Raw genomic sequence first — 26883 nt, 5'->3', positions numbered from 1 at the left:
AATTTTTACCATAAAGAACAGAATTAGGGGGAAGAAAAGTCACTTTTAAGTGCAAAGTGATCGAAGTGTCAGTAAACTGTACTGATTAGGGTTGTGTCGATAGGTTCAAGAACTGAATAGCTGAAGGGAAGTAGCTGTTCTTGAACATGGTGGTGTGGGACTTTAGGATTCTGTACCTCCTGCCTGATGGTAGTTGTGAGAAAATGGCTTGGCCCAGTTGGTGGGAGTCTTTGGGTCTTGCCTTCTGGAGGTAGATACTACTGATGGTAGGGAGGGATGTGCCTTTCATGCGAGTCCACCATTTTCTGCAGCTTCTTGTGTTCCTGGGCATTTTAATTACTATACCAGACCATGATGCAACAAGTCAGGATACTTTCAACAGTACATCTGTAGAAGTTCATTGGAGTGTTCAGTAACAAGCCAGACCTTGTTAACCACCTAAGGAAGTGACAACACTTTTGCGCCTTTGATCAGCAAGTCTGAGAACTGAGATGGTAAGTGTGATTTGGGTAATGTTTTTCTAATGGCTTACATAGGCAAGATGGATTGAATAGCCTGTGCTTTACATTTCTGATATAAGCTACATCAGTGAGGTTTGACATGAAGTGCTGCATGATCCCACCAGATTGCAGAAGGCCTGCACAGTAGTGTAGCAAGTAGTGTTACTGCCTTGTAGCACCAGCGACCTGGGTTCGATCCTGACCTTAAATGAAGTCTGTACGGAGTTTGCTCGCTTTCTCCCTGGGTAGCTTCCCCTGGTGCCCCGGTTTCTTCCCACAATCCCAGAGTTGTGTGGGGCAGTGGGTTAATGAAAGTTGCATCTCCATCTGGTGTGGGAGCAGCCGAGCATTGGAAGTATGATTGTGAGTGTGGCTGAGAGGATCATAAGGGTCTCCCTGCCGTCCATTTGGGATGTTTATCAGGAATACTGCGTATGTATTATCAAAGACCCTACCTATCCATCCTGCATCCTCTTTGACTTTCTTCCATCAGGCAGAAGACTCCGATGTATTTAAAAACCAGAAAGATCAGTATGGGAAATAGCTTTTTCCCTCAGGCCGTTAGACTCCTGAACTCCCTGCTGCATCGCATTTGAAGTGTCTCAGGTTAATCTGTTTTGTACCTGACTATTTAATTTACGCACTTTATTTGTTTATGTGTAATTCATCTGTAGGCTTACTTACTTTTCTAAGTTATTGTGTGTTACGTGTTTACCACCTGGTTCGGAGAAACATTCCCTCTTTTGATGGTATACATGTATATAGTTAAATGACAATGAACTTGATATTCATACAACTTAAAGCAGTACAGGAGCAGGCCTTCAGCCCACAATGTTGTGCTGAGCTCATTAAGTTAATGAGATCTAATTAAAGTAAACCCTTCTACCTACATAATGTCCCTTTCACTCCACACCCTGCACATTCACTGGCCTGTCTAAGGGCCTCCACCGTGTGACGCTGGATATTTTTATCCACAGTTTAAATGGAAAATTTAACGTCTTCTGTTTCACTTCCTCTAAATCCTGGATGTTGTGTTCCTCTGAAGAGACTCTCTATCTCTGTCTCAACTTTGTTACAGGGCCCTGGGTAGCTTCAGTTAAGGCGAGGTTGTTTATCCCTCGAAGTAAGATGAAAGTCTTCTCTGACGTCGAGGACTTGGCGCATTGGGTTGATCGCGTTCAATTTCTTGCCGGTGTGAACCCACGACAAAAACAACCTCACTTGCATTATTAATCAGTCTCCCTCCTCTGGCCCTGTTCTTTGTCATCATGAAGCAGAACCCACTGGCAGTTTAACAGACACACAGTTCTGGCAGAATGTAGACATTTTATCAGTGTCTGAACACTGTTCCTTTGGCAGCTCATTCCATATACTGATCGTCCTCTTGCATGGAATCATTGTTCACTGGGTTCCCATTAAATCTCTTCTCACCTTACATCCTCTTCTTAATTCCCCAACCCTGGGGGAGAAGATATTCTCCTATACTTCAGTGAAAACTGTCGCAATCTACTCTCTCTCAGTAACTCAGGCCCTTAGGGTATAGTCACAGAAAAGTAAGCACAGTAACAGGCTCTTTGTCCCATCTCATCTTTGCTGAAAATATTTAAACAGTTTACTCCCATTGACCTACACCCAGACCATAGCCCTACCATCCATGTACCTATCCAAACTTTGCTTAAATGTTGAAACTGAGCTCGCATGCTGCAGCTCATTCCACACTCTCAACCTTCTGAGTGAGAAGTCTCCCCTCAAACATTTCATCTTGTGCTCCTAACCCACGACCTCTGGTTGTCCCACCCAACCTCGGTGGCAAAAGCCTGTTTGCATTTACCCTAATTATACCTCTTTTAATTTTGTATATCTCTTATCAAATTTCCCCTCAATCTTCTGTGTGCTAAGGAATAAAGTCCTAATCTATTCAATCTTAACTTTTAACTTGGGTCCTCCGGATTCGGCAGCGTCTTATATTTTCTCTGTACTCTTTCAACCTTATTTACATATTTCCTGTAGGCCTAGGTAACATCGCCATGAATCTCCTCTGCACTCTTCCCAGCTTCAGGACATCTTCCCTATAGCACAGTGTTATGTTGTCAGCCATTGTGCCTATCCTGGATGTTCTGCTCCTTCCACTGCAGTCAATGTGCACTGGTGTATGTTTGTGGTCTTATGTCGCCCATCCACTGCACGGCTTGACATGTACGTCCAGAGATGCTCTTCTGGACACCACTGTTGTAATATGTGGTTACTTGAGTTACTATTGCCTTCCTGGCACTTTGAACTAAGCTGGCCATTCTCCTCTGACCTTGCTCATTCTCAAGGCATTTTCATCCACAGACTGCTGCTTGCTGGATATTTTTGTTTTTCACACCATCCTCTGTAAACTCCAGAGTAGGGGTTCTCAACCCTCCTATTATGCCATAGGCCAAGCAAGTGGTCTGTGTACCACGGTTGGGAACCCCTGTCATAGATGCTGTCTGACCTGCTGAGTTCCTCCAGCATTGTGTGGTTGTGTTACTCTGAATTTCCCGCATCTGCGGAATCTCTTGTGGTTACCCGTGTTTATATAATCTTTTGTTCTTTAGAATTGTTGAATATTTATTTTGGTTGTGTGTCATAATTCCAACTACGTGTAAATGTCTACGGCAGATCAAATTGTTCCTTTTTCCATTCCTCATATAACAGACTCATTGTTCCTGTAATTTTCATTAACATTGTGTTCCTCGATGTGTTATATAGGGTTTTAACCTTTTACAGCTTAATCATCAGTATACAGGTGCGATCTGTTCAATGTTGGTTGCCCTGCTGCAGGAAGTATGCCATTAAGCTGGAGAGAGTGCAGTGGAGATTAACGATGTTGTTCTCGGGACTTGAGGGACTGAGTTATGAAGAGAGTTTGAGCAAGTTGGGATGGCTTTTATTGAAGCATAGGAGAATGAGGCATGATCCTGTAGAACTGAATAAAATCATAGTGATTGTGCCAGTCTTTTTAGAGAATATTTATAGTATGCATCCTGAAATTCTTGCTCTTCACAGACCTCCATGAAACAGAAGGAAAAATCCCAAACAATGAATGATGGAAAAACTTTAAAACCCCAAAGCCCTACCCCCCCCCCACACACACACAAGCAGCAGGAAAGCATCTGCTCTCTCCCTCCCATACCTACTTCAGCAAAAGCATGAGCCCCCACCACCCACCATGTAAGCAATAGAAAAGCCCCAAAGAGACCATTATCTAGAGTCCATTAAAAAACACTGTTTATCCTAACACTTCAACAAGTCATGGGTTCTTTCTCTCTCTCCCTAATGAGGGGAAGAGAGGTATCACTCCTGCCACAGCGACAGGGCAGGTTAGCAGCTCGCTGTTTCGATGTGACAGTCTGCAACGTACACTTCTGTCTCAATGCTCCATTCTCAGGCGACATTTCAGTTGGAGACATCGGCGAGGAATCACATCATCCACAGGGCTGCATCCTGAAGCAGCTCGTCTTCCAGGCCATCCTGGAGATAATTGAAAATGCCAGGCTGCTTGACGAGCTCTCAGAACAGGAAGCCATTGACATGAAGAACTGCAGCTATGTGTCATGGACTCCAACTGCACCCCAGCCACCTTGAAAATGGAAAGAAGAGGGATTAAAGTGAATAATTTAAACTGTTTTGCAGATGAACTGGAAGAAGTCACCCTCTGGCACCATCAGTATATGGAACGAGCTGCCAGAGGAAGTGGTTAAAGCAAATACATTAACAACATTTAAAAGCCACTTAGACAGGTTCATGGATTGGAAACGAGGGATACGTGCCAGTTAGGGGAAATAGAGCTTTGGTTGATATGGAACAGATGGGCTGAAGGGCCTGGTTCTGTTCTGTGTACATTTATAATACACTGCTGTGCTTTTTTTAAACCAGCTTCTCTGCTGTTGCTGGCAGTCTTGCTCATTAGAAGGGTGGAGCAGGAACATGATATGTGGTAAGCTGTGGTACCTAATGGTTGCTCAATGTTCTCCCAGCTGAGGACCTCAAACATTGCATTAGAGAGAGAGATGTAAACTGATAACTTTTTGTTTTAACAATTCTTCCTGAAGTAGAGAGATTCAATTGAGTTACAGAGAGATACAGTAACCAGAGAAATATTTGATGGGGCAGAGATGGCTGTGATCTGGGTTCAGTTCCACTTGCTTGTCTATAAGCAACTTATACATTCTTCTCGTGTTTGTGTGGGTTTCTTCCCACATTCCAAAGATGAACAGGATGGTAGGTTAATTGGTCACAATTGGATGACCCGTTGGGCTGGAAGGGCCTGTTATGGTGTTGTATCTATGTAAGTAAAAATGGTGAAGCAAGCAGATTTGGTAATGACTCTCACACGAGGGAAGTAAAACTGCAGATGCTGGAATGAGAATTTGGGCCACTGATTAAATAGGTGTAGCCCCCTCACTGGGCTCATATGGAAACAGCTTGTTGCCAGCCCCTACTAACGGCCATAGGACTCAGCAGTGAGAAGGCCACTTTTCATAAACAATAGGCGTCTAGGGTTGTTATGATTTGAGGTTTGACCAAACAGGAAAGTTGTGAGGTTCTGATTAAAGAAACTTCGATTTGAGTGAATGCTACATAAATGCTGCCCATATGCAATTGACAGCAAGAAATAACAGATTGTACACTGAATGAAATTATAAAGGACATGTATTTACAAATTTCAGCTTTATCGAACAGTTAGGACAAAGAAGAGGGGGAGAAAAGGGCCCATTACAGTTCACACAGTCCCAATGTGCACATACAGTTCGAGCTCATTTTGAAGTTGTTAATTTTACTCGTGCTGGGCACATGGTCTGCATGAAAGCACACACCACGTTTCCAAATGTTACTCGAAATACATCTCGAGCAAACGGCTCCCCCATGGGAGTATCAGCTCTTCCTCCTCGGAGCCACCTTGTATAACAGGGATGGCATCCTCAGCCAACCTCCCTCCTGCCCTCTCACAGCTCCTGCCAAAAAGACTCCCAAACCAGACTACTGTCCTTCAGAAAGCTCTTTCCCATATCTTGATTAGCTGCCTTGCATTCCTGAGTTGGACACCATGAGTCCTTATCTTAGCCAAAGGCAAAACATGCTTTCCAGCATGGTACACACTGCTCTTACAGAAAACTACTACTAATGAAATACCTACAGCATAGCATAAACAGAGCATTGCATAGGTAAAAATCAGAATCAGGTTTAATGTCACCAGCATATATGGTGAAAATTGGTGTCTTTGTGGCAGCAGTACAATGCAATACATAATAGAAAAACGTGAATTACAGTAAGTATATAATTTAAATAGTTAAGGAGTGCAAAAAATAGAAATAAAAAAAGTAGTGAGGTAGTGTTCATGGGTTCAATGTCCATCCAGAAATTTGATGGCCTAGGGGAAGAAGCTGTTCCTGAATTGTTGAGTGTGCACCTTCAGGCTTCTGTGCCTCCTTCCTGATGGTACCAATGAGAAGAGGGCATGTCTAGGGTGATGGGGTCCTTTATGATGGATGCCACTCCTTGAAGATGCCCTGGATACTACGAAGGCCAGTGGCCATGATGTAGCTAACTGAGTTTACAACTCTCTGCAGCTTATTTTGAACCTGTGCAGTAGCACTCTTTCATACCAGATGGTGATGCAACCAGTTAGAATGCTCTCCATGGTACATCTGCAGGGGGGTGGGGAGAGGGACTCAGTTAAAGTTTGAAAGACACACAGAGTCAAATGACCATTTTGAGGTCAATTGAACCTCTTCACTATGACTTGAAATTATGGTTTAAGAGCCAAAAAATGCTGGAAATACTCAGCAGTTCAGGCCTTATCTCTGGGAATAAAAACAGAGTTAACTTCTCGGGCTTCTGATGTCTTGCTGAAATGACTGTTCTTTCACTTGGTGACTGAAGATTCTTTATCTGGGGTCTTGCTGAAGGGCTTTCCCTTCTAGTATCCAAATGGGCTGGATGTCATGGCTTGAAGTAGCCAGTGTTTCCTCTCTATCCCAGCAAGGGATTTCAGCAAGTATCCAGGCGGGAATGGAATTCCTCAATTCATCTTTACTCAACAGCAGACTTTTCTAGCTTCTTGCTGCTGCCATTGGGAAGGAGGTTACATGAGTCTTGGATTCGACATCACCAGGTTCAGGAACAGTTATTACCCTTCAACCATCAGGCTCCTGAACCAGTGTGAATACTTCACTCACCTCAACTCTGAACTGATACCGCGGCCAATGGACTCACTTTCAAGGACTACATCTCACAGCCTCAGTATTATTTATTTATTTGTCTATATTATCTTGTCTTTTTTTTGTTTTTGTACAGCTGCCTTTTGCACATTGGCTGTTTTATCAATCTTGGTGTGTAGTTTTTCATTGATTCTTTGTTCTACTGTGAGTGCCAGTAGGAAAGTGAATCCCTGAGTAATATATGGTGGCATATACATACTTTGTTAACACCTGCCTGAGAAACAGCTTGGATCTGTTCCATTTTTCCTACTGGTGCAACAGGTCCACAGCAGATGCCATCTCATTGGCTCTTCACTTAAGTAGGGAACATCTGGACAATGGAGACACACATCAGGATGCTCTTTATCGACTGCAGCTCGGCATTTAATACCATCATCCCCTCAAAACTAATTAATAAGCTAGAAAATGAATCTCAGGGTTGTATATAGAAACATAGAAAACCTGCAGCACAATACAGATCCTTCGGCCCACAGAGTTGTTCTGAACATGTCCCTACCTTAGAAATTACTAGGCTTACCCATAACCCTATATTTTTCTAAGCTCCATGTACCTATCCAAAAGTCTCTTAAAAGACTTTATCGCATCCGCCTCCACCACCGTTGTCGGCAGCCCATTCCATGCACTCACCACTCTCTGAGTAAAAAAAACTTGCCCCTGACATCTCCTCTGTGGAATCTCCACATTCCAGTCATCCACCACTCTTATTTTTTTATTTAAAAAAACTTGCCCCTCAAATCCCTCTTGAACCTACCCCCCTCACCTTCAATGCATGCCCTCTGGTATACACTTCTACCCCGGGAAAAAGATACTGTTTGCCCACTCTATCTGTGCCTCTCATAATCTTATAAACCTCTATCAGATCTCCCCTCAGTTTCAAATTTATTAATGTGAAATTTGTTTTATGGCAGCAGTACAGTGCAAAGACATAAAATTGCCATAAATTACAAAAATAATGCAATAAACAAGGAATTACAAGATAGTAGTCATGGGCCATCTAGGAATCTGATAGTGGAGGGGAAGAAGCTCTTTCTGAAACTTCTCCTTGCCTGCCTATCGCCTCCCCTTGGTGTCCCACGTGCCTTCGCCTGTCACCTCCAGCTTGTCCTCCTACTCCTCCCCCCACCTTTTCATTCTGGCTTCTTTCCCCTTATTTTTCAGTCCTGAGGAAGTGAATATTGATTTCTCAAACTTTCAGTAATGTCTCTGCTCCCCACCCTTCACAATTTCCCATCCCCTTCCCCCCCCCTCATGTTATCTTGCCTGCCCATCACCTCCTTCTGGTGCTCCTTCCCTTCCCTCACCCTTTTCCTTTCTTCCATGGCCTTCTGTCTCTTTTCACCAATCAACTTCCCAACTCTTTACTTCATCCCTCCCCTCTAAGTTTCACCTATCGCCTGGTGTTTCTCTTCTCCCCTCCCTCCACCTTTAAATCTACTCCTCAGCTTTCTTTTCATCCAGTCCTGCTGAAGGGTTTTGGCCCGAAACGTTGACTGTGCTTTTTTTCCATAGATGCTGCCTGGCCTGCTGAGTTCCTCCAGCAGTTCGTGTGTTGCTGAGGAAGTGGGGATGGGTTTGAAGATAATACCTTGCTTTATAAAAGGTGCGGATCTCCAGTCTTCTGGACCTCTTGCCTAATGGCAACGTTGAGAAGAGGGGTACTCCAGATGGTGGGGGTCCCTGATGGTGGATTCCACCTCCCTGAGACGACGACAACATCATCCTGGGCAGTATCATGTAACGTGGGTGATCATGGTTTTGACCGTCATGTCCTTGGCAAAATTTTCTTCAGAAGTGGTTTGCTTTTGCCTCCTTCTGGGCAGTGTCTTCACAAGACTGGTGACCCCAACCACTATCAATACTCTTCAGAAATTGTCTGGCGTCAGTGGTCGTATAACCAGGACTTGTGATATGAACCAGCTGCTCATACGACCACCCACACCTGCCCCATGACTTCACATGATCCTGATCAGGGGATGGGGGTGGGCTAAGCAGGTGTTACACCTTGCCCATGGGGGAGCCACAGGCTAGTGGAAGGAAAGAGCACTTTACACCTACAGTAGAGACATGTCTCCACCCTGACAACCTGAGACATTGTCTCTTGTAGATGCCCTTGTTGGTGAGGAGAGCTGTACCCGGGTTGGAACTGGCTGAGTTCCACCACTCTTTGCAGCTTACATTCTTGTGCATTGTATTTCCCACACCAGGCCATGTTGCAACCAGTTTGAATGCATTTTACTGTCCATCTGTTGGAGTTTGTCGGTCTCTTTTGTCCCACCTAAGGGCCTAAGAGTTGGTTTTCTTTCTGGTTTTATACAGAGGGAGAAATGGTGAAACTATAGAGAATGTGGAAATGATTGAAGGGTGATGTTAAATGCTATGCCAATTTTGTTCAAGTTATTTATATGTCTAAAATTTTGCTTTATCCTTCCCTCCCAGTTCCCATGACACAAAGGTCATACTATTGATATCACAGTGGGTTTGTTTCTTTTTCTGAGGTGTTTAATTTGAGTCTCTGTGGAAAGACTCAACAGTAGCCCTCTCCAGATCAAAAACCAGCTATCCCTAGGCAGTCCAGATTAGTGCTGTGAGCCTACATGTGGGGAATCCATCAGAGATGGAGCTAATTGGCCTCTACTGGGGACTTTAATTGGGGCAACCCCCTGTCCCAGGTGGCAGTACGTGGACCATATCCTCTGGAGATACAGCTGGCATGCAGTTTGAGTGTACTTTAAGTCATCGGGAAGGGTAGATCTAATTCTCTGGAGATGCTATTTTATTCATGAGCAGCGAATATGACTGGGTGATCTCTGCCTGGGTGAATGTCAGGATCTGGGTTGCAAGGCTGGTGGATGCGAAGGCTGGGTAGGGAGAAAGTACCGTTTGGCTGTTTACATCTTTGTTCTAAGTCAGGGGTTCCCAGCCTGGGGTTCACGGACCCCTTGGTTAATGGTAGGGGTCCATGTATTTTTAAAAAAAAAGGTTGGAACCCCTGTTCTAAATCAATAATCAAATTAAGAAGGATGCTTTGACTTCTGATAATCGCTTCATTTCTTTCATTCAGATTTCCTTTATTTTCATGCAAGTGTTATTTTTATTATAATTGTTCTTGTGAAAATTGTGTATGATTTGTCTGATTTATGTTTTTTTCCAAATGCTACTTATATGACCGCAAGAATTAGACTATTTGGGCCATTGAGTCTGCTCTGCTATTCCATCATGGCTGATTTATTTTACCCCTCAACCCTATTCTTCTGCCCTTTCCCAGTAACCTTTGATGCTCTGACTAATCAAGAACATTGCAACCTCCGCCTTAAATATATACCCAATGACTTGCCCTCCACAGCTGTCTGTAGCAACAAATTCCAAAGATTCACCACCATCTAGCTAAAGAAATTCCTACTCATCTCTGTTATAAACAGAAGTCCTTCTAATCTGAGGCTGTGCTCTCTAGTCCTAGACTCTCCCAATATTGAAAACATCTCCAAGTCCACCTTTCAATGTTCAGTAGGTTTCAGTGAGATCCGTTCTTCTAAACTCCGAGTGTACAGGCCAGAGCTATCATACATTAAACCTTTAATTCCCAGAATTATTCTCATAAACCACCTCCTGCTAGCACATCTTTTCTTGGATACATACGCCAATAACTCGACTTTAATTTGAGCGGACAGTGGGATGAGGGGAAATATCAGAATTTTATTTTTCATCACTGATGTGATGTGAATTTGTTTTGCTGTAGCAGTAAAGTGCTTAAAGTCTACAAATTGCATGAGTAGAGGAGAAAAAGGAATATCAAGGCACTGTAACAAGATGCTAGAGACACTCAGCAACTATTATTGGATATCAGCAGTTGACGTTTTGGGCTAAGACCCTTCATCAGGACTGTCTGATCTTCTGAGTTCTTACATTTTGTGTGTTACTCTGGATTTCCAACATGTGCAGAATATCTTCTGGTGTTCCTGAGTTCAGAACTCTATGGTTGACATGAAAAAGCTGTCCCTAAAACATTAAGTGTGAGTGTTCAGGCTCCTGGACCTCCTCTCCATGATGGCAATGAGAAGAGTGCATGTCCTGGATGATGAGAGTCCTTAATGATGGATGTTGGTGCCTTGAGGCACCACCTCTTGAAGATGTACGCAGTGGTGTGCCCGTGATGGAGTCTACAACCCCTACGATCCTGTGCATTAGAGCTTTCATGCCAGTGTGTGATGTAACCTCTGCACACCTATAGAAATTTGCAAGTGTCTTTGATATACCTAGAAAATCAAATGAGCACCACGGTGAATGCATAGTTTTCATGTTGGCTGCTTTTAATTATCATTGCCTCCCCCTAACCTGCTCTCACCTATCACCTGCCATCTGTAGACTCTCTCCTTCCCCCTCCACCTTATTCTTGCATCAGCCTGTTCCAATCCTGATGAAAGGTCTTGGCCCAAAACGTTGACTGTTCATTCCTCTCTATAGGGGTGGCAAGATAGCATAGTGGTTAGCACAACGATTTACAGTGCCAGTGATCCGGTACATTCTCCCCGTGACTGTGTGGGTTTCCTCTGGGTGCTCTGGTTTCCTCCGACAGTCCAAAGATGTACCGGTCGGTAGGTTAATTGGTCATTGTAAATTGTCCAGTGATTAGGCTGGGATTAAGCCAAGGATTGCTGTGTGGCATGGCTTGAAGGGCTGCAAGGGTCTATTCTGTGCTGTACATCAATAAATGAATAAGTAATAAAAATGTAACTGACCTGCTGATCTCCAGCATTTTGTCAGTCAGGTTTAATATAATTGCCATGTGTTGTGAAATTTGTATGTTACTTTGAATTTCCAGCATCTGCAGAATATCATGTGTTTAAAATTAAACAGTTGATTTTTTTTTGTACAAGGTGGTCTTGGTTTTGCTGAAGTATAGTGATTGTGGCTTTGATGGTCAGTTCAGGGACCAAATGGATGAAGGGAAGTAGTTCTTCCTGAACCTGGTGGTGTGCACCTCCTGCCCGATGGGAGCTGTGAGAAGATGGCATGGCCCAGATGGTGGTACTGAATAATTAATATTGAGTTAAGTGCCGACCTGTGGCTGAATGTACTGCGGAGAGCATTCTAACTGGCTGCATCAGTGTCTGGTATCGGGGGTGGGGGGGGAGGTGGTTTGTTGCCTAGGATTGAAGTGATCTGCAGAGTTGTAAACTCATTCAGCTCCATCATAGGCACTAGCTTCCGTAGTATCGAGGACCTCTTCAAGGAGCGATGCCTCAGAAAGGCACATCTTGCCTTGTTCTCATTGCTACCATCAGGAAGGAGGTACAGGAGCTTGAAGACACACAATGATTCAGGAACAGCTTCTACCCCTCTGCCATTCGATTTCTGAATGGACATTGAAACTGTGAACACCACGTCACTATTTCTATCTTGCACTAGTTATTTAATTTAACTACTTAGTACATATACTTCCTGCAATTCACATTTTTTATTATTTTGCATTGTATTGTTGCTGCAAAGACGACAACTTTCACAACATATGCCGGTGATATTAAATCTGATTCTGATGAAATGCCCTTGATATTAACTGCATGCAGAATTGAACTGCAAAGCGCTGGGTGCTGTGACCATGCTATCCACCGTCTGAAATAAATGGGTTGAGATATGAGGAGCAAGCCTTTCCCTGTCCCGTGACTCTGACAAGAAATGGCAAAGTTGCTGCTCCTCGCACCTCACTACTAATATTAAAGCCACCTGAACCACTTACTGTGGTTGGCAAGTAGAAAAAATACCGCTGGTGTTCTCTTGGAATGTAGGTGAAGCAGTTTGTGTTGGGAAACCAAAATCACTGCAGTGTGGTTTTGGTCAATTTAGAAAAAGAGACACATAGACACACAGGAGCATGCATGTGCAAAGACACAGTCACACGTCTTGGCCTGAATTGTCTATTGTTCTTTCCCCTCCATAGATGCTGCCTGACTTGCTGAGTACCTAGTGTGTGTTTACTAGGTACTATCCATTGGTTTCTCCAGACAAAGCAGCTATAGATAGACCCAACTGCTCTTAAACCAGTAGCATCCATAAGACAGGAGGTGCAGGATTAGGCCATTCATCTCATCAAGGCTGCTTGGTTGTTCAATCATGGCTGATGTTTTGTCCCTCTCAAAGCTATTCTGCCTACGGTCCTGATGGATGCCTCCTTCATTGCTAACCACTACTTTTGAGAGCAGAGAGCCACAGTCTTGGATTCCAGCGTCTTTGACCAGCGTTGACCTTGTGTTACAGTAAGCCCAATAGAAAGGAATTATTCTTCCTGCTTTCTGTATACTAAGGAATTATTGACATGTAGTTCCACTGCTGAGAAATTGGATGAGGGAGAGGCTATGTCAAGCAATGTCCTCCTTAAAGTAATGTTTAAAATTCTGAAGAATTTTAATTCTGCATTCCACTGTGTTCTGACTTCCATTTTACATTTTCATGTAGTTGATGAGGGAAAGGTTTTTCTAAAGAACTAGCTGTTGATGCAAACTCTGCTTAAGGCAAAACTACCACTTTACATTGGAGCTCGCAACTGGAAAAGAGGCTTGAAAGCTCATCTCTCAAACAGTTTCCACATAGCTTAAAAACCTAGCTGAAAGCCTGTCAGTGTTAGGGACTAAAAGGATGTCTGAGCTTTTATAAACATAGAAATCCAAAATAAAACAGTTTTATATGATGCCCTTTTATCTCCAGGGTACTCAGAAGTGCTTAGCCAATGAATATATGTGAGGAACCATCTCGTGTTTATCCTTGATGCGTACTGCTTCATTAGTGGCTGTGCCTTGAGCAGTAGTCCCAATCTCCTGGGCTTCCCTCTCTCAACCTCTGAGTTTTAAAAAAAATGTCATCGAAGACATTTTGACAAGTTGAAGACAAGTGGATAACTTCACTCTCTTCAACTCTGAACTGATTCCATAAGCTATGGACTCGCTTTCAAAGACACTTTGCAACTCATGTTCTCAGTATATTTTTATTTTCATAGTTTGTCTTCTGCACAGTGTTTGAGGATCTTTATAGTTTTTCATAAATTCTACTGTATGTCTTTATTTTTAATTGTTCCATTTAATAATATAGGAAATATAGAGTATACAACCTGAAATTCTTGCTCTTTGCTGATATCCATGAAAACAGAACCCCAAAAAATGAATGACAATAAAATATTAGAACCCCAAAACCCCCCCCTTCCACACACAGCCAAAAGCAAAGCATCAGCTCTCTCTCCCTCCTACCCCTCCCCTAAGAAAGGCCATGATCTGCAGTCATACTAATTATTGGACAATTCAACATGTTACAGGCTCTCTCCCCCTCCCTCTCCCCTGGCACTAAGGGCAACCAGAACAGCTCACTGCTTACGATGTGACAGTCTGCGGCATCATTTTTATTCGGAGTTCTCCAACATAAGTGTTGACAGCAAACTCTCCCCCACGATAGATGGAGGGAGAGAGATGGAGATTGCCCGCCTGAGTACAGAAGCCTCTGGCAGCTGATCCGCCGTTTACGATGTTCCATTTCTCTTGTAACTGCCTGCAAGAAAATGAATCTCGAGGTAGTATATAGTAACATATGTACTTTGATAATAAATCTTGACTTTGACTTGACCTCTTTAGGTAAAGTTTTGTTGTCATTCTGGATGTGACCAGGTGTCATGTCCAATGTCAGTGCTTTCCACCACAAAAGACACTTGCTAAATACATGTAGTTTTAATAAGCAGTCAGCCAAATTGTGCAGAGCACTGTCCAGCAAAGGTAAATTACTGTCCTGATGAATGGTCTCACCCCAGGACGTTGATTGTTTATACCCCTCCATAGATGCTGCCAGACCTGCTGAGTTCCTCCAGCATATTTTGTGGGTGTTACTCAAAATAAACTCCAATTGTACAGAGCACGTTTCTGCAAAGACAAATGACAGATTAAATGAAAATGCCAATACTCCACATTCTGACTGTTCAGAGATTGCCAGGGTTTTATTTATTTAATGAGATACAGAACAGGCCCTTCTGGCCCTTTCAGCTGCGCTGCCCAGCAATCTTCTGATATAACCCTAGCCTAAATGTGGGATAAGTTACAAAGACCAATTAACCTACCAATCACAGTCTTTGGACTGCGGGAGGAAACCAGAGCACCCATAGGAAACCCAGATGGTCACGGGGAGTTTAAAGTTTAAAACAAATTTATTATCAAGTTATGTGTATGCCACCATATACTGCATTGAGATTCATCTCCTTGCAGACATTTAGAAATGCAATCGAATTTATGAAAATTGATACATAACAAGGACTGACAAACATCTAATGTGCAAAGATAGCCCACGCTAATAACAAATTTTTAAAAAGTGAATAATACAGACAACCTTCTTCAAAATTCAAAGCAAATTTATTGTCAAAGTACGTTTCTGTTACCATTTACTACCTTGAGCTACCTTGAGATTGATTTTCTTGCAGGAGTAGAGCAAAGAAATACCATATAATCAGTGGAAAAGCTACTGAACGACAGACAAGCAACCAATGTGCAAATGATGACAATCTGCAAATACAAAAAAAGTAATAATAAGTTATATTGAGGATGTGGGTTGTAGAGTCCTTGAAAGTAAATCCATAGGTTGTGGAATCATTTCAGTGTTGAATGGAGTTATCCATGCTGGTTTAGGAGGCTGATAGTTAAGGGTAATAACTGTTCCTAAACTTGGTGCTGAGGGACCTAAGGCTCCTGTACGTCCTGCCCAATAGTAGCAGTGAGAAGAGAGCATGCCCTGGACAGCAGGGGTTCTTGATGACGGATGCTGCTTTCTTGTGGCATGCTCTTCGTAGATATGACCAATGGCGGGGAGGGCTTCCCTTTCATAGGCTGGGCTGTATCCACCACTTTCTGTAGACTTTTCTGTTCTTGGGCATTGGTATTTCCATACCAGGCCATGATACATCCAGTACCTAATAAAGTGGTTACTGAATGTATGTTTGTCGTCTTCTGATGCACCCACTCACTTCAAGTTTCAATGTGTTGTGTGTTCAGAAGTGTTCTTCTACACACAATCATTGTAACACATTGTTATACAAGTTGTTGTCTGTCTGTCAGCTTTAACTAGTCTGGCCATTCGCCTCTGGTGTCTCATTAACAAGGTGTTTTTGCCCACAGAACTGCCACTCACTGAATTCTTTTTTGGTTTTTATTATCTGTAAACTCTAGAGACTGTTGTGCATGAAAATCCCAGCTGATCAGCAGTTTCTGAGCAGCTCCAACCACTCCATCTACACCAGTAATCATTCTGTGGTCAAAGTTACTTAGATCCCATTTCTTCTCCATTCTGATGATTTGTCTGAACAGCAACTGAATCCCTTGACCATGTCTGCGTGCTTTTATGCATTGAGTTGTGGCCACATGGTTGGCTGAAAAGATATTTACATTAACATGCAGATTGTACATTATAAAGTGGCCACTGAGTGTAGACAACAGGATGTGACCCACCAGGAAAGTCAAGGGACTGTGCCCCTGTGCTGCCATAAGTCATAGGAGCAGCTTTCTTTAGCTCAGTTTGTTCAGCACTTTGCATGAATTTTCTTTTATATACATTGTGATTTCTGAGAATTTCACCAACCATCAGAACAGCTGGAAAAATTAACACATTATCCAAGGAGGTTCATGATTGGGAAGGAATATGTTAAGGAATTTCTTGAGTAGGCTGACCATCTAATGGGCAGACTCTCGTTGCCCCTTGGCAAATAATGATGATGAGTTGATGCATCAATTGACTTTTGTAATTTTTGAGGTGATAAAAATCCCTTTGATTCCAGTCATCAGCTTTGCAGTTTGTGGAAATTGAAACTGCTTGTCCAAGCAATATTCCTATTCCATTATATCCAATGGTCCACCATCCAGCCCAGCCATGCTTTCTTCTCACTGCTGCCATCGGAAAGAAGGTACAGGGGTCTTGTGTGAGAAATCACTGAAATCAGAAACAGTTAATGCACTTCAAACATCAGGCTCCAGGACCAGCATGGATAACTTTGCTCACCTCAACACTAAACTGGTTCTACAAGCTATGGACTCACTTTCAAGGACTCTTAACACTCATGTCCTCCATATTATTTATTTATTCTCTTTTTCTGTGTTTGTATGGTTTGTCTTTTTTGGCTGTGTGTCAATCTTTGTGGTTTTTCATTGATTCTATTTATTTTTGTTCTAGTTTGAATGCCTGCAAGAAAGTTGACCTCAGGGTTGTGGTTGGGGACATGTACGTACTTTGATAATAAAACTTCTTTGAACTCCTTCAGTCATGATTTAAGGTGACCAGTCTGGGTGTATATGCCTTTGATGTGTTAAATGTGCTTCACTGGTGTCTGGACAAATAATGCTAAGGACGTTTGCTATAGAAAAGAATGCAGAAATGATTTACAAAGACATTGCCAGGACTTGAGGGACTGATTGATATGGAGAGGTTGAGCAAGCTGTGAATTTACTTTTTGGAGAGTGGGAGACTGAGGGATGATCTTGTAGAAGTATGTATGTGAGGAGCTTAGATAAGATAAATGCACACAAGCGTCTTTCCAGGGCAGAATCAGCAACTAAAGGACGTAAATTTGAGGTGAAAGAGGGAGGGATTTAATAGGAACATGAGGGGCATCTGTTTGACATAGAGGATAGTCGGAGCTGCCAGAGGAAGTGGTTTGGGCAGGATAGCCCATTGGCCCATGATGTTGTGCAGACCTTTTAACCTACTCTGATATCAATCCAGGGGTGTCCAAAACTAGGGGGTAGATTTAGGGTGAGAGGGGAGAGATTTAAAAGGGACCTGAGGGGTAACTTCACTCAGAAGGTGGTCAGTAGAAGTTGCCAGAGGAAGTGATTGAGGCAGGTATAATATTGATATAGCTTGGTTTCCGGTCGCTCCTTTTTTTTAGTTGCTTTTTTGTGCGATTTTGATCAGGACAGCCCCCAGGTAATAAATGACACTGTGCTAGATTGAACTGAACTGAATATGCCGGGACTCTTTCGATTTTTGTGTCTAATATCCTGTGTTTTCACTTGGGTTTTTTTCTGACGCTTGCGTGATTTAGTTTTTGCATGCGGGGGGTGTGGCTGATGTTTTTCTTTGGATTGCAAGGCTTTCTTTGTTTTGTGGCTGTCTGGGAAGATGAATTTCAGGGTTGTATACTGCATACATACTTTGGTAATAAAATGTACTTAGAACCTTTGGTTAGAAAACGTTTAAAAGGATATGGGCCAAACATGGGCGAATGGGACTCGTTTCGATGGGCATTTTAGTCAGTGTGGATGAGATGGGCTGAAGGGCCTTGTTCTGTGCTGCATTATTCTTTGACCAAGTTCTGTACCAAGGATATAACACTACTTTTAAACAGACTGTTCAAATAGTTTTGCAGTCAAGTCACTGTGTTCAGTTTACATCTCCATCTAGTCTGCAGGGATCTAGTCTGAAATATTTATTGCAGGAATTAAACTCTGTAGGTCATCCCAAATCCCTTGACTGAACTAGCAGGTGTAGCATAAGATGTACGGTGTACTGAGCTGATGGGACCTGGATTAAGTGTGGCAGTGGTTGGTAACGGATCAGGAGTAATTGTCGTGCTCAGCTGTCTTTTGTCCATTCTAATCCTGGGCAAGAAGGTGCATGACATTTGGTGTTTGGCACCCCTGTGGTCAAGAGGGGAAGATTAACCTTGCACTACCCTTGCAGTCAACGTCAGTAGGACCAAAGAGCTGATTGTGTAGAACAAGGGAACACAAGGTCAAATTTATTATCAGAGTACTTCCATGTCACAACATGCAACCCTGAGATTATTTTTCCTGCGGGCATAATCAGCAAATCTATAATCTATAAACAGGATGTAAACTGGATCAATGAAAGAGCAAGAGCATAGAAGACAAACGGTGTAAATGCAAATATAAATAAATAGCAGTAAATAATGAGAACATGAAATAACAAGATAAGGAGTCCTTATGTGATTGTGGGAACACTAGAAATGGAATGAGTGTAGTTATCCTCTTTTGGTCAAGAGCCTGATGGTTGAGGGGTAGTAACTGTTCTTGAATCTGGTCGTGCGAGTCCTGGAGGCTCTTGTATCTTCTACCTGACGGCATCAGTAAGAAAAGAGCATGGCCTGGGTGATGAGGATCTTTAATGATGGATGCTGCTTTTCTATGATGGTGTTTCATATTGTGTGCTCAATAGTTGGGGAGGGTTTTACTCCTGATGTTTTGGGCCGAATCCACTACCTCTTGTAAGATTTTCCACTCAAAGTGATTGGTGTTCCCATACCAGGTTATGATGGAGCCAGTCAATTAACTTTCCACCACACTTCTGCAGAACTTTGTCAGAGTTTTTGACTTGCTGAATCTCCACAGACTCCAAAGGAAGTAGAGGCACTGTCGTGCTTTCTTTGCAATTACATCTATATGATAGGTCATGGATATGGAGGGATCAGAAGTGGAGAGAGTGAACAACTTCAGGTTCCTGGGTTTTAATATCTCTGAGGTCCTAACCTTGTCCAACACATCAATGCAGCTATAAAGAAGGCAAGACAGCGGCTATATTTCATTAGGAATTCAAAGAGATTTGGTATGTCATCTAAAACACTCAAATTTCTACAAATGTACTGTGGAAAGCATTGAGGACCTGAGTAATAGGGAAAGATTGAGTAGTTGGGATTTTATTCAAAGTACATTTATTTTATCTAAGTATGTATGCAGTATAGAACCCTGAGATCTGTCTACCCTCAGACAACCAGGAAACAAATGCCATGGAAGTGCTGATCAAAGAAAACATCAAACGCCCAACATGCAAAAAAAAAAGTGAATAACACACAGGATATTAAACATCAAACCACAGAGTCCTTAAAACAGTTTAGGTATGTTTAATTCAGTTCATTTCAATTTCCTGGAGTGTAAGAGAATGAGGGAATATTTGATAGAGGTATACAAAATTGAGGGGTATAGAAAGAGTAAATGCAAGCAGAATTTTTCCTCTGAGGTTATCTTGAGACTACAACTAGAGGTCATGGGCTAAGAGTAAAAGGTGAAATGTTTAAGGGGAACATGGGGGGATCTTCTGAGTGGTGAATGAACTGCTGGTGGAAGTTGTGGATGCAGATACTATTTAAACATTTAAGAGAAGTTTGGATAGGTACAAGGGTGAGAAGAAGAGGTAAGAGGCTACAGTGGGGGAATAGAAGAGGAGGGGAAATTTACCTGAAGGAGAAATTGATGTTCATGCCACCAGGTGATAGGTGAAACCACGTGGGTAGGAAAGGTAAACAGCTGGAGAAGGAGGAATCTGAGAGGGGAGTGAAACATGGGAGAAAGGGAAAGAGGAGGTTCAGCAGAGGGAGATGATAAGCAGGTCAGAAGAGAAAGGGCTTATAAAGGAGTTGGAATGGAAAATGGAGGACAAATTACTGGAAGTTAGAGAAATCCATGTTCATGCCATCAGGTTGGAGGTGACCCAGACGAAATATGAGGTGTTGTTCCTCCAATGTTTGTTGATATAAAGAAAATGTTGAAGGAAACAAACGATTCTGCAAGTGCTGGAAATCTTGAGCAGTACCCACAACCTAATGGTATGAACATTGCCTCTCCCCTTTACGGCCCTACTCTATCATATTCCTTCTTCTTCAGCCCTCTGCTTCCACCAATCACCTACCAGTTTATCACATCATTCCTCCCCCCTCCCCAACTCACCCACCTTCCCCCTTGTCGGCTTATAGTCTGTTTATTACCAAAGTACATTTATGTTACCATATATTACCTGTGATTCATTTTGTAGCTGGCATTCAGAGGAAAATAAAAAAATGCAATAGAATCTATGAAAAATTAAACATGAAGACTGATAAACAACCAATGTGCAAAGTGTGGCGGAATGGTAGTGTAGTGGTTAGCATAATACTACAGTTCCAGTGGCCCGAGTTCAATTCCTGCCACTGCCTGTAAGGAATTTGTACGTTCTCCCCATGACCGAGTGGGTTTCCTCTGGGTGCTGCGGTTTCCTCCCACAGTCCAAAGACTTGCTGGTTGGTAGGTCGTTGTAAATTGTCCAGTGATAAGGCTAAGATTAAAATTGAGGGATCTCTAGCTGGTGTGACTCAAAGGATCGGAACGGCTTATTCCATGCTGTTTGTAAATTAAATTTTAAAAAAGCAAATTATGCAAATAAAAAAAAATACTGAAAACATGAATTGTAGAGCCCTTGTAAGTGAGTCCATGGATTGTGAAATCGGTTCATAGTTGCAGTGAGCGAAGTTATAGACTGGTAAGACTGTGATAAGTAGCGATCTCACCAATCACCTGTCAGCTTGTACACCTACCCTTTCCCCCACCACCAACCTCACCACCTTATTCTGGTTTCTGCCCCCTTTCTTTCCAGTCTTGATGAAGGGTCTCTGCCCCAACTGTTGGCTGTGTATTCCCTTCCATAGCTGCTGCTGAGTGCCGCCAACATTTTGTGTGCAGTTGAAGGACGCTCTCTTTTGTGATCTGTATGGGAATGGTTTATTCAGAGTTCTCTTGGCAGCATTTCGTGTAGCAAGCACCATTTTTACTTGCTTTGCGCAGGGTGTGATGTACGTGTGCAATTTGTGTTACGGTATATTTCCATTTTGAACCCTGAAGAACTGTTAACCAATTTGCATCAGTGAGATGCATTGCATTCATCAAAGCCTCTGCATTGACTGTAATCAGTTTAAATGCAAATTGTGCCACTGGAATATAGAGTTTAACCCTTCATAATACCATCCTTTCAGGGGCATAGCAGTTAGTACAATGCTCTACAGCGCCAGTTGTCACTGACCAGGGTTCAATTCCCAGTGCTGTCAGTAAGAAGTGACCATGTGGGTTCCTCTGTGTTCCTTGGCCTATGTTGTTTGTTGACGTGCAGTTGTATAGGATGTTGGTGTTGAGGTCTAATTTGGAGTATTGTGTGCAGTTTTGGTCACCTACCCAGAAAAGAGATGAAAATAAGGTTGAAAGAGTACAGAGAAAATTTTGTTGCTGGGTCTGGAGGACCTGAGTTAGAAGGGAAAATTGAGTAGTTAGGACTCAATTCCTTGGAACATAGAAGACTGAGAGGAGATTTGATAGAAATATACAAAATTCTGAGGAGTATAATGCAAGTAGGCTTTTTTCCCCACTGAGGTTGGGTTGGACTGCAACCAGAGGACATGGGTTAAGGGTGAAGGATGAAAAGTTTAAGGGCATCATGTGGGTGGTGAGAGTGTGGAACAAGCTGCCAGTGCAAGTGGTGCATGTGAGCTCAATTTCAATGTAGAAGTTTGGATAGGTACATGGATGGGAGGGGTATGGAGGGCTATGGTCCAGGTACAGATCAATAAGAGTAGGCAGTTTAAATGGTTTGGCACTGACTAGATGGGCCAAAGGGCCTGTTTCTGTGCCGTCCTGTTCTGTGACTCTATGACACAAACTGTGTATATCACTGTATGTTTCAATGTGCACGTGAGTAATCCTACAATTCTAGGAAATTCTAAATTGAGCTAAGCATTAAGTAGCTTTCCGTTATTACAAGGATTCTTTCAGGAGGTTGACTTGTTATTTAGGTAGGTTATTTGTAACTGACGATTTGGAGCTCTAAGGCCTGGTAATAGGAAAGGTTCTTTAGTTCCTTCTCAGCAAACCTGCTACTTACTTGTCAAGCAGATGAAAAACAGCACTGTGGTCAATCCTGACCTTGAATGCTAGCTTACACGTTCTTCCTGTCACCACCTGGGCTTCCTCTGGCTGCTCCGATTTCCTCCCAGATCCCAAATAACCACATTCAGGGTGTGATGTGGATGCACCCCAAAGTGTTGGTAAACAATTCTATTGTATTTCTTTGTTCTACTGTGAATGCCTGCAAGAAAATGAGCCACAAGCAACGTATACATATTTTGATAATAAATTTACTTTGAACTTTGTTGCCTCCACCATCACCTCCCAAATTCTGCTATTTCCACTCTTCTGACCTCTTGTCGATCACCTCTCCTCATCTGGATCACTTGCCGACTCTTTCACCATCCGTCTTTATTTACACTGGCCAGCTCCTCTCTATCTCTCAGTCCTGTTGAAGGGCGTCGACCTGTAACATTATCCTCTACTGGTACTACCTGACCCCTTGAGTTCCTCTCGTACAGGGGTTCCCAATCTTTTTTTATGCCATGGATCCTTGCCGTTGACCAAGGGAGCTGTGGACCTCAGGTTGGGGGTCCCTGCTCTAGCATCTTGTGTGATGTGCCACCTCCAAGGATTATGGGTTCCTTGCAATCCAGATTGACCCTGCAGCTATAAGTTCAAAGTAAATTTATTTTCAGAGTGCATTTATGTCTCTATGTACTACCCTGAGATTCATTTTCTTGCGAGCATTCACATTAGATAAAAATAAATACAGTGGAATCAATGAAAAACTACACACAAAGGTGGACAAAACACGACAAATTGTGCAAACACAAAAACGATAGGAAGAAATAATATCGAGAACATGAGTAGTAGAGTTCTTTTTTTTAAACTTTTTTTATTGCATTTTTAAGTAGTTACAAAATGAAGTATGGAAAAACAATGTATATAACCCTTCCCCCCTCCCCTTATCCCCTCCCCCCTAACTGCCCTATAGAAAAAAAAGAAAGAAAGAAAGAATGCCTGGTTGTTGGAAGATCTCCACATGCTCCATGGAATTCGTAATAACTTTAATATGCATATTTATTTCTTTCCCCAAATAACCAATTGTTTCATCTTCAGAACATTTATAGATTTAATCCTGTCTTTTGTAAATAAGGGCTCCAAATTTTCAGAAATGTTTCATATTTATCTCTTAAATTATAAGTAATTTTTTCTAATGGAATACAACCATAGATTTCTTTCTTCCAAGAATCTGTACTTAAATATGTATCCGATTTCCAAGTAACTGCAATAGCTTTTTTGGCTACTGCCAGTGCAATTTTTATAAATTCTTTCTGGTATTTATTTAGTTTGAGTTTTGGTTTTATCCCTTCAATATCACCTAATAAGAGTAATATTGGATTATGAGGAAATTGTGTTCCTGTAATTTGTTCCAGTAAAAGTCTTAAATTTGTCCAAAAAGGTTGAATTTTAGAACAAGACCATGTAGAATGTAAAAAAGTACCAGTTTCCTGGTTACATCGGAAACACTGATCCGATAAGTTTGGATTTAATTTATTTATTTTTTGTGGTGTAATATATAATTGATGTAGAAAATTATACTGCACTAATCTTAACCGAACATTTATTGTATTTGTCATGCTATCAAGACAGTCTTGACCAATTTGTTTCTTCAATTTTAATATTCAAATCACTTTCCCATTTTTGTCTTGACTTATGAACTCCTTGTTTAATTGCCTGTTTTTGAATCAAATTATACATACAAGATACAAATTTTTTAATATTTCCTTTTTGAATTAAAATTTCTATTTCATTAGGTTTCGGCAATAACATTGTTTGACCTAATTTTTCTCTTAAATAAGCCCTTAATTGAAAGTAACAAAATAAAGTATTATACTTTATATTTATTCTTTAATTGATCAAATGACATTAATATACCTCCTTCAAAACAATTCCCTATATATCTAATCCCTTTTTGAATCCAATTATATAAAAGTTGATTGTCCATTGTGAAAGGAATAAGTCTATTTTGAATTAAAGATCTCTTTGCTAATAAAGATTTTTTTGTCTCATCATCAACATTTATCTTATTCCATAAATCAATCAAATGTTTTAATATAGGAGATTCTTTCTTTTCCCGTATCCATTTAGATTCCCATTTGTATATAAAATCTTCTGGTACGTTTTCTCCTATTTTATCTAGTTCTATTCTAACCCATGCCGGTTTATCTTTCTCGAAAAAAGATGCAATAAATCTAAGTTGATTTGCTTTATAATAATTCTTAAAATTTGGAAGTTGTAATCCTCCTAGATCAAATTTCCATGTCAATTTTTCCAACGATATTCTTGACATCTTACCTTTCCAGAGAAATTTCCTCACATATTTGTTTAACTCTTGAAAAAACTTCTGGGGTAATTGTATTGGTAATGATTGAAATAAATATTGTAGTCTAGGGAATATATTCATTTTTATAGTATTTACTCTACCTACTAATGTTATTGGTAATGCCATCCATTTATCAAGATCTTCCTGAATTTTTTTCAAAAGTGGTAAATAATTTAATTTGTATAAGTTTTTTATGTCATTATCAACTCTTATACCTAAATATTTTATACCATTTGCTGGCCATCTAAATTGAGTTATTAATCGACATTGATTATAATCTCCTTTAGTAAGAGGTAAAATTTCACTTTTATCCCAATTTATTTTATAACCCGATATTTTACCATATTCTTCTAATCTATAGGATAATTTGCGTAGTGAATGTAGTGGATCTGTTAAATAAAGTAGAACATCATCAGCAAATAAGTTAATCTTGTATTCTTCCTGATTAACTCTGAAACCCTTAATATCTGGATCCATTCTAATTAATTCAGCTAGTGGTTCTATTGCCAACACAAACAAAGCAGGTGATAATGGGCAACCTTGCCTAGTTGATCTTGTTAACTGAAATGATGTTGAAATTTGACCATTTGTCACTACTTTAGCTTTGGGATTAGTATTTAAGGTTTTAATCCATTTAGTAGTAGAGTTCTTGAAAGTGAGTCTATTGGTTGTGGAATCGGTTCAGAGTTGAGGTGAGTGAAGCTTTCCACACTGATGGTTGAAAGGTAATAACTGTTCCTGAACCTGGTGGTGTGGGACCTCATTTCCAATGGCGGCAGCGATATGAGATTGTGGCCTGGACGGTGGGGGTCCTTGATGGTTGCTGCTTTCTGGTGGTAGCACCCACGTAAATGTGGGGAGGACTTTGCCTGTGGTGAAGAGCACTGCTCTGAGCTGCTCTTGTTAAATCTCTGTGGCGATGCTCCTTAATTTACTGGTGATAATTAAATAGGATTTCAGATAGCGGTGTCAGTAGTCTGATTGAATGCTGCCTGATTACTTTTCACAGTTGCTTGTTTTCTCTGCTGGAGACATTATGTTCCACGGGTTGTCACCGTTTTCATAAATTGATAGAGCCGTATCCCTCTGACCTTGATTGCCGTTTTCCAGTGCACGGTAGTATTGTACAGCGCACTGAGGCTATTTGGCTCATTGTGTAGGTGCTATTTGTCTGACAAATCCATCTAGACTTCTCATCCTCCAGCACCTCCCTTGCAGCAATGAAACAGTTTATTTGTTGCAATGCAGCACGGAACAGGCTTTTCGAGCCCTTCAAGCTGTGCCACACAGCAATCCCCCAATTTAGTCCTAGCCCAGTCACAGAACAATTTACAATGATCAGCTGGCAAATCTTTGGACTGTGGAAACTAGAGCACCCGGAGGAAACCCACATGGTGATGGGCAGAATGTACAAACTCCTTACAGGCAGTGGATGGGAATTGACCCGGGTTGCTGATAAGTGTTGTGCTAACCACTATGCTACCGTATTTATCCAGTACTTTGTATTGTTACTGAATCTTTTGCTCCGTGTGATTCAGTCACAGCTTGCTATGTTTTTCAATTTTAAAGTTTTCCCTTGTCACCAAAGACCTGACAAATTTAGAAAATCGAAGAGGGAAAAAAACCCCACAGGTGCTAGAAATCCAGAAATAAAACAGAAAAACCCAGTGAAAGGTAGCATCTATGGGAACAAAATTCAAAAGCCTAATTTTGGGGCAGTGGGGGGGGTTGCGGCACATTAGTACAGTGGTTAGCAGCAGCAGTCAAGGATCAATTCCCATCGCCATCCATACGGAGTTTGTGTGTTTTCCCCATAACCGTGTGGGGTTTCCTCCCTCATTCCAAACACATGGATTAGTGCGTGTAATTTGGCGGCATGTTGGACAAGAAGGGCCTCTACCATGCTGTATCTCTGCTGTTGCTGTGCTGTACCATGCTGAAAATGGGACAAGCTTAGATGGGAAATCTTGGTTGGCATGGGCCAGTTGGGCCAAAGGATCTGTTTTCATGCTGTGTAACTCTGTGAAAATAATAAACTAATTTGCCTAATTGCTTACTTTGTAATTATTCACTCAGTGGTTATTCTGTACTTCCTGCACTTAATAAAGTGGCCATTATGTGTATGTTCCTGA

General features: G+C 41.7%; 1 protein-coding gene across 3 annotated transcripts in view; it reads left to right on the top strand.

The window, feature by feature from the left end:
- Nucleotides 1–26883, top strand: part of LOC132396932 (guanine nucleotide-binding protein G(I)/G(S)/G(T) subunit beta-2) — a 145637-nt gene that overhangs the window by 48614 nt on the left and 70140 nt on the right. Inside the window, exon 2 of one of the 3 annotated variants that reach the window (XM_059975050.1) lies at nucleotides 8258–8348. The exons of the other annotated variants lie outside the window; for them this stretch is intronic. The gene's annotated coding sequence lies outside the window, so the exon portion shown is untranslated. The remainder of the gene's footprint in view (nucleotides 1–8257; nucleotides 8349–26883) is intronic. 3 annotated transcript variants of the gene reach the window in all.

The sequence above is a fragment of the Hypanus sabinus genome, chromosome 7, assembly GCF_030144855.1.
Source record: "Hypanus sabinus isolate sHypSab1 chromosome 7, sHypSab1.hap1, whole genome shotgun sequence".
NCBI lineage: Eukaryota > Metazoa > Chordata > Chondrichthyes > Myliobatiformes > Dasyatidae > Hypanus > Hypanus sabinus.
The sequence above is the reverse complement of the archived record's forward strand: the minus strand, read 5'-3'. Positions and strand labels throughout refer to the sequence as shown.